The sequence below is a fragment of the Cupressus sempervirens genome, chromosome 2 (genome assembly GCF_028749045.1).
Source record: "Cupressus sempervirens isolate cs-2001-9-10 chromosome 2, ASM2874904v1, whole genome shotgun sequence".
NCBI classification, from domain to species: domain Eukaryota; kingdom Viridiplantae; phylum Streptophyta; class Pinopsida; order Cupressales; family Cupressaceae; genus Cupressus; species Cupressus sempervirens.
Genome location: NC_143119.1, coordinates 707,467,162 through 707,476,493, shown reverse-complemented (window position 1 = coordinate 707,476,493; position 9,332 = coordinate 707,467,162). Strand labels below are relative to the sequence as shown.

The 9,332-nt window shown below is 35.7% G+C and overlaps 1 pseudogene across 1 annotated transcript; it reads left to right on the top strand.

Annotated features, from left to right (window-relative positions):
* Positions 1-1,447: 1,447 nt before the first annotated feature.
* On the top strand, positions 1,448-8,338 carry LOC149575337 (putative glutamine amidotransferase GAT1_2.1; annotated as a pseudogene). The gene is made up of 7 exons (XR_016360280.1): positions 1,448-1,456; positions 1,582-1,747; positions 5,719-6,065; positions 6,388-6,564; positions 6,762-6,968; positions 7,179-7,388; positions 8,076-8,338. The product of XR_016360280.1 is annotated as a putative glutamine amidotransferase GAT1_2.1 (transcript).
* Positions 8,339-9,332: the final 994 nt, after the last annotated feature.

The window sequence follows — 9,332 nt, the reverse complement described above, 5'->3', positions numbered from 1 at the left end:
GTTTGTTAAGTGGTGAGAAGCCCCAAAATTTAGAATCCATAAAAGCGCTAAAGTCGTAGCTCGTGTAGAAAGAGCATGACCTTTCCCTGTAGGTGGAGATGAAGACTGAGGAGCTGAAATGTGATGCTCCTTCATGGCTTCCTCTAAAGCCTCTAATTGTTTCCAACACCTGGAAACTGAGTATCCATCTTTCCCACAAAAACTACAGTTCTCACTCGATTTCTTCTTGGTCTTGGAGGTAGACTCACCTGACTTTGAAGAATCTTTACCCTTAGAAGGGTTTGCTGGAGGATTAGCTGGAGGCTTAGGATCAGATTTCAATGTGTCTTTCTTCAATTTTCCTTTCTTCTTTGATTTCCCCTTAGAATTTTGAGTAACCAATGCTTGGCTGGAAGAGCCAGAGCCATCCACCTATTGGATCTTTGTCTGTTCCCTAGTCAACCTGTCACAAAATGTCTCAAATGTAGGCATCCTATGTCTGTCTCCAAGAGCATCCATGGTGGAGTAGAAAGTAGAAGAAAAAACCTGATACTGCCCCTTCAGCTTTGAGAGTATCAAAAATATGCACTCATTATCCATTGTGTTCTTCCCACATCCCTGTAAAACTACATGTAGGGATTTGAACTTCATCAGAAAGTCCTTGATGGTGGGAAAGTTGCTTGGTGACAAAGAAGTCAATTCTACATCCAACTGAAGTGCTTGAAACTCATTCACCTTTCCAAACAAAGTCTAAAATTTCTGCCAATAAGCCTGTGGAGTAGTCAAACCATCCAGGTGAAATAGCAAACTGTCTAAAATGTTGAGTGCAATCAGTCCCATGGCTTCATCCATCTTGTTCCTGTGCTATAGAACCTCAAAAGGGCACGTAAGAATAGGCTGATTCTCATCTAGACAAGACCATAGACCTCTTGACATGAGAAGTCTAGTCATTTGTGCCTTCCAGGTGTGGTAGTTGTGTGGTGTGAGACAGGTCACAGATGAATCCACCATTGAGAGAAAGACGGAAGTAGAAGGGTCTTAACTGAAGTAAATTATAGAAAAGAAAGACACCCCCCCCCCCCCCCCCCACAAACGTACAATAATATCTCCCAAATACCACAAAAAAACTATAGAAAGCAGAAAATTGGAAAAGAACCTGGATTTGTTGATGCAGAATAGGAGGAAACACAAGACTCTACTTTGATGCCAAAAATAGGAGCTCAAACGAACTCAAAATCTTATGAAACTAGCACCAATGTCTTCGTCTTTGAGTCAGCTTTTCGACTCTTCTTCTAGATTGGAAAAAGACCTCTGTATGCTCAAGTTATAGCCAAAAAATCGATTGCTGCTCCAAAAATGCACCTTGCTGGAAAATTACAGGCACTGTGTTAAATTTGATGCTTGTATGGCCGTCAGAAGACCATCGACGAAAAGATGACGTCAACGGATGAAACGATGATGTGAGAAGATGGAGCAGGTAATGTCACCTAATGAAAAATGACATCAACAAAAGTTGCCAAAAAATGACGTTATCGGCCGGAATGATGACGTCAAAGTGCCTGAAAATGATGTCACTCAATAGAATGATGATGTCATCGCCAGAGTGGCCTCAGGGTAGCGAAGCAGTGGAAATCGCCAGTGGTGGTGGCACCCGAGAGGGAAACCCGATGGCTCCGATGTCATCAGTGGCTCCCTAGCGGAGCGGTGGCGGAGCTCGGCTGCAGTGGCGCCGAAGCGTTCTACGAGTCGGAGTCGCCAGTGGAGCGAGGTTTGGGCGGTTGGCGGGTGGCTGTTGGGTGGCCATTGGGTGGCACTTTGGCGCTGCTACAACGGCACCCATATTTTGATTTTTTAAAATTTTTTTCGCTTCGAAATTTTGTATGGCTACTTGGGAGGCCAAACAAAATTTCTAAAAAAATACTTGAAGCCAAAAATGAAAAGTTTTATATGAATCTTAGTTGTAAACGGTGTTCCGGATCCGATGGCAGTGTCAGTTTGGGCTAAAAATGCTCCAGAAATTTGCTCTAGCCCTGATTTGAAAAAAATTGCATAAACAAACTAGGGTTTGTGACTCCAAATTACGGCTTCAAAAATCCTTCGAACAAGAAGCAGCAGGGAGGCTCTGATACCATGTAGGAGTTAAGAATCTGACTCCGATAATGCACCAAGATCACCTGCAATGAAAATAGTTTGATGAAGAGAAACCTAGGGAGCAAAGAGCTTGAAGCAAATACCATACAAGAATATTTCACAATAGGAAATTAGAATTGCTATGTGAAAATGAAATTGGAATGAATTTGCAATGAGTGAGAGACCAAATAAAAAGGCCTCATGGAAGCTTGTAGAACAAGCTGGAATGAGGTAGGAGATAAGGTTGACAACTAAGCACACATCCACAAGAGTTGGAAAAGATAAGTATGCTAAAGGGAACAAACTCCCGTGTTGTCAACAACTAACCTCAACTACATGCATTAACCTAAGTAAGCTTAAGTAATAGAACAAATAATTAAAAATTAATTAATTATTTACTCTAACAGGTTAAAGAAGTACAACCCCTCTCTATATAAATAGGTCACCTAAGCTACAAAAGAAGTTTTTTTGACCAATAGCGGTATAAACTCATATCAAAAGCCATCTGATGACAAATTGATGGAGACACAACCAAAGACCAGAATGAACACACAGGAAAAGGGAAATATTATTATCAATTAAAATGCCCTATGGGCTTACAATAGTATGATTCTGGAGAAAGAAATCCTCCACACAATACCTTCTCTCTAACTCCACTAAGAACTGCCTTTACAATGCTAGAAATGTTCTTAAATAGACCCTATTCGTTTAGAGTTAGGAATACATTCTAGAATATGCCAGTTGGCATCCACTGCCAAAATAGAAGGTTCCAAAAGTCACGTTAGAAGTCAATGTAAAATTAGAAGAATCCAAAAATGGTAGTCCAACTTCCGAGAGGCATAACTTTTGAACTAAGACTCCGATTGATGAACTGTTTACATTTCTGGAAAGCTCTTGAAGTGCTCTATAGCCCTATGGACCAACTTTGCTTGTCCCCCATTTTTCAGCCCCGTACAAGGCTATTTAGTGCCCTGAATCTGACTTTGAAATGCTCTTAGGAGGTCTCCAAAAAATTTAAAACTACAATAACTTTCTAACCATAAAGTCTTTTGACCTGATTCTTTTTCTGGAGCGCTTTAATTACAAGTACAATCATCCCTCCAAATTACACCCTCTAACTCATCATAATTTTGGCTCTAATACAAAATAACCCATTTTTTGCATTTACATGTATCCCAAGGTGCTTAAAAACTCTAACCTAGAAAACTAATAATGGAACTGTTAGAGTTGGAACCTTTATTTGACCCAAATGAGTATCCAAAAATAAAAACACATTAAACAGAAACTATCTCTAAACATATTTTTGGGTGATACAGGATTGCCCTTACACCACTCGATGCTCCTGCATCACAAATAGAGGTATTTTTCTTAGTATCAAGTTATAATATTTTTATTAGAATTCACTACATAGTTTTTTAGTTAACTCATTAACCTTTATTTCATGATTAATGTTTCTTAGGTACCCATCTCTCACAAGAATGAATGGTCCACTTCATTGCAACTAGGTAGTGCTAAAAAGGGTCAATGATGGGTAATTTATCTAAATCCTAGACCTACTTAGTAATGCTTGAATTGGAGTCTACTTGGATTGGTTTCCCACCTAGGAAGTTTAAATGCTTCACCCATGTGAGCATCACCTAGATGTAATTTGTACTAATTGGACAATTCATTCAAGTAGAGATGAGTCATTATAAATCACTACTCATAATTTATAGATCATTGAGCTTGACTCTAAAACTCTCTAATTAAAGCTTAAGATAAATATCATAAATTATTTGAATCACACGAAAAATACCCATTTGAACATATCCAATTGAGTTTTAAGATAAATATCTTAAATCAATACACATGAAATGGACGGTCATTTTATAAACCACAATACTAGTCATATGTTTTTGGGTCGAAATATGATGATAGTAATATGAAACTACTCATGTTCCCTGTGGGACCAGTGATATGTTTTTTGGCTATACATATGATGATAGTAATACAAACTAAGCATTGTTCTTTGTGGGACTGACCGTGTGTTTTTAGGTCTACACATGGTGATAGTAATATGAAACTACCTGTTGTTCCTTGTAGAAGGTGCTGATGTATACTACAAACGAGACATACATACCCTACCCGAAACTACAATAAATATCATAAATATTACATATAAATATCACATACAAATCGACATATTAATGTCATAAATATCACATGACAAGTATAGCAATCCAACCACGTAGACATTTAGTCAAAAAAGCTGATGTGAGGCGGCTGCGGTTCCCCAATTTTGGTGGCGAGAGAAAACAAAGGATAAGAAGAATACTACGCAAAGCTGAGTTGTCCATCACCTGCTGTGGCGAACCGAAATTGCTTATAAGTCAACACAATCTCAACATACAATCCACACCAGACAAGAAGGTTTTTTAAACTTTTAATCTCTGTTTTTGCAACAAAATGCTTACCGAGCATTCACAGGAAACTCCTCTGCGGATGCTCCCCAGAGTTCTCATTGTCTCCAGAAGAACCCTTCGTAAAAACAAATTTGTTGATTTTGTAGGTATGTGAAAAACCCCTTCTCTTCTGTTTTCATGAGTCAAGAAAACCATTTAAAGGCTTTGTTGTTTTGTTTTTGAGATTGTTTTTTATGGTGGCTTGTATTGGTATAGTGTAATGGAGCATGGTGGTTTGTATTGATATTGGTATCATGTGATGAATCATGATGGTTTGTATTCATATTGGTATAGTGTGATGAATCATGATGGTTTGTATTCATATTGGTATCATGATGGTTTGTATTCATATTAGTATAGTGTGATGGTGTGAGTCATGACGGTTCGAATTAGTATGGTTATAGTCTGATGAATCATGTTGGCCCATATCAATATTGATATAGTGTGAAAAATCATGGTGGTCTATGTTGATAGTGTCATGAAGATTCGAATTGTTGCAATTCGTACTGGTATTGAGATAATTTAATGAATCATGGCAGTATGTATTGGTATAGTGTGATGAATCATGGTGGTATGTATTAGTGTAGTGTGATGAAAATTAGAAAATACGAGTCATGGTGGCTCATATTGGTATTGGTATACTGTGATAAATCATGGTGGTCCATGTTGGTAGTGTCACAAAGATGCGATTCGTGGCAATTCATACTGGTACCGAAATAGTGTGGTGAATCATGGTGGTAACTGTTAAGTATTGGTATACTGTGATGAAGATGTGAGTCATGGTATCGGTATTGGTATGGTTTGATGAATCATGGTGGTCTGTGTTGGTATTGGTCTGGTGTGATGAATCATGGTGGCCTGAATTGGTATCGTGTCATAAAGATGTGAGTCATTGCAGTTTGTATTGGTGTTGGAATCGTGTGATAATTATAGTGGTCTGTGCTGGTATAATGTGATGAATCATGGTAATCTGTGTTGGTTAAATTATGATGATAAAGCTTTTATCATGAAAAGTTCAAAAAGTTTGTAGAATGTTATTGTTGAATTTTCAAAAATATTATTGGTAAATGTTTGTATCAAAGGAGGTCTTCCAAATGGATTATGACCTGATGCACTGGTTCTTTGGGTTTTCAAATAATAAGTTTAGTTTTGATGGTCATTTGTTCAGGAGAGTACCACTTGGATTTGATAGCCAAATATGGAGCAGTTCCAGTGATTGTCCCAAGAATCTCAGCCCTCCAGCAGATGTTAGATGGGTTTGAGCCATTTCATGGAGTTCTTCTTTGTGAAGGGGAGGATTTGGATCCTTCCCTCTATGAGAATGAGAATGGTTTATCCCTTGATGAACTTGACCAAATAAGGAAATTACACAGCAGTGACACTGCCATTGACAGTGCAAAGGACTCCATTGAATTGCAGCTCGCCAGGCGCTGTCTAGAGAGAAACATACCTTATTTGGGTATATGCAGAGGATCTCAGCTTCTCAATGTAGCTTGTGGGGGAACCCTATATCAGGTAATCCAATATAACCTAATATGCTTTCATTTCAGTCCAATACAATAGACCAAGGCAGGGGTTGTCTTCCTGACCCAATATGCCAAAAAGACAAAATATAATTTATTTTTTCCAGATCTGCAAAAAACATAGCAATGATATACTATAAATCATTAAAATCATGATGAATTCATCCTGAAATTTTCAGTAAAAATTCGCTTTCTTTTTAAAATTTCCAAAAAAATCAACAGTACATTTTGTGGGAAGGATAACCACGTCCATAGATCAGCTGAATAGTTATGATTATGCATTGAATTCTAATAAAAATCCTGCTGCATTGCAGGATGTTGAGAAAGAGGTGTCTGAAAGGTCAGGTTTTGATATCAAGCACATAAGTTATGATAATTATGATGGGTATAGGCACCCTATCAAATTGGTAGAAGATACTCCACTCCATTCATGGTTTGAGGATTCATTCGGAGTTAATATGGAGATCATGGTTAATAGCTATCATCATCAGGTATATCTAAATCTATGGCTTTTATTTAACAACATAACTGAGTTTTCTTTAAATCTATTAGATTTCTACAATCCATGTTAAATGCTTAATTTCTTTTGAGATTGATTGTGTGATCATTTTTAGAATCAATGTTTTGGATCATACTACTGAATTTTCTTTTCTTGAACCACCCACTGACATTTTTCACTGATTTCCAGGGGATAAAGAGATTGGCAGAGAGATTCATACCGATGGCATATGCCCCAGATGGTTTAACTGAAGCATTTTATGACCCAAATGAATACAATCCAGAGGAAGGAAAATTCATCATGGGTCTGCAATTCCATCCTGAAAGAATGCGCCATGATGGTGAATTTTCTACAGAGAATGTTTTTGACTACCCTGGATGCCCAAGGGCTTATGAGGTAATTCACTCTCTACCAATTCACTGATATCTGAATGTATTTTAGTCTCTCTTTTACAAATGTTGTCTGCTCTTTCGACCACTCTTAAACATTATATACTAATGGGAAAGTTATGCCTGGAAAAATAAGTTAATTTCAACTATTTTAAGCTTTTAGTCTAGAAATCAAGCCTTACTGTGTGATGTTTAAGCCGTCTATATTTTTTCTCAGGAATTTGTGAAAGCTGTGACTGCTTATCAGAAAAAGTTGGCAGTCTACAGTGGAGAATGTAAAGCTGTGAAAGTGGGTTGCGAAATGGAAAAACAGAACAAGAGAATAGTGAGGAGTTATTCCATAACAAAGCTGATATATGAAGATCAGACCAATTTTAATCCCTCTGTAGAATTCTCAGATTTGCATCCTGGGGCCGTATTTCTTCAGGTACTCATATCTTACTGCCTCTCCATTGATGGAGTCAATGTTATTCCCGATAGATCTTGAGTAATTGAAATTTCTTTTAATGAGCAATCCAAAGTTTTCTTTTTGTTGGGCAATTGAAACTTTTAATGATAGCACTTTTGGGATAAAATTCAGTTTTAATCACAGGATTTAGTATGTTTTCTTCGGTTCTCTATATTCTGATGTTGAATGAAATGTGATCTGAAATGTTGATACTTAATTTGATGGATGACACATGATTGGATTGAAATCTTGATGGAAGAAATGTGACCCTAAATTGTGATGGATGAAATGTGATCCAGAATCTTGATGGATGAAACATTGATATGCAATTAGAAACCTCAGTGGATTAAATGTGATTCGAAATTTTGATGGATAAAATGTGATTTGAAATCGTTATAGATAAAATGTGATCTGAAATCTTGCTACTTCATCCTGATGATGGATGAAATGTCATCCGAAATCGTGATATTACAATCTTACACACAATTTAATCTAGAAACTTTGATATCATGAATTCTAGAAATCTTTTATCACTAATATTGAAATTTTCGAGATAAATTATTATATGATTTAACTAAAACTTTTGTTTTTGTGGGTAATTGAAAATTTTGTTTTTGTGGGTATTGGATAATGATGGTTTTTCTTTTGGTGGGTATTGGAGAACAGTTGAATGCGAGGTTGAGTGTAAAAGCTCTGGATAGAGAAGAGGAAAAGAGGCTGAAGCAAATGGGAGCCACTGTGAGGAATGCTGCAAGTTATATGAAAGGGGTGAAGAAACAAAATGTCATTAAAGAAAAAGCCCTAAAATTCATGGAATCCATGTCTTCTGAACAGCTGACGGATTTGATTGCGTTTTATCAGACGATGGTTCAAATTGCATCACAGGTGTTGGAGGAAAAGCTTACAACCTGAACACATGTCTTGCATGATTGTAAATATACTACAAATTTAGTTTGCATTGAATGCTGTCACATAAATTGATGTGATATTTATGATTATTGCTGAAAAATCTCATTGTCTCCTAATTTTGAGCTGATTTTCGGATTCAATATCGAAATATAGCCGTTGTTTTGGGTGCAGCTGTCGACCTGAAATTAGCACCAATCAGAAAGGTGGTGTTTTTTTTATGGAACACAGAATTTGATGTGTCTAAATTTTATAGATAATTAATGTTATATATTTTGTATTATATGAATAAGTGGATCAGAATTGTATGAGCATAGTATTATAATACTCACAATTTTATTAGAATTTGTATACCTATATGTTTAATTGATATTTTTATAATTGTGTTGTTTAAAATATTGTTTATTATATCAATTTTTTAATGAATTAAAAAGGTTTTATCTTAAATAATTGAATGATTTACAAGAAATAATGTTGGTTGAAAGCTTCATAAAAATGAATTAGTTATTGTGAATAGAGGAATACTATTATATTCTTGAATTTAATCTCTTCTAAATATGGGTTTTATTTAATCTTAACTTTAAGAGCTAAATGTATGTCATGGGACTCCAACCTTAGAATGCTTAAATTTGAGTAGCATTACAATAATTGACTTCTTAAAATTGATGCTTGACTTTTTAAAATACCATTTAAATACAGTATTTGTACTCTATATAAAAATGATATCAATTTAGGCATTATGTTATAAGACAAGATATAATTTATTTGGAATTGGTATAATTGGGATTTCATTAGCTTTCAGCTTGAAATGTTCATATATTTTTTCATAGAAATGTTCATATATTTTTTCATAGTTGTGAATCTAAATAAACACCATTTGGATGATGATTAGGAGCTAGTTAATATTGAATTGTATTTTTAAAATTTCTTATTTTATTAATGTAACTTTTAATTTAAATATATTGATATTAAATTATGAATAATGATTCATTGTTTTTGAAATTAAAAGCGACCAAA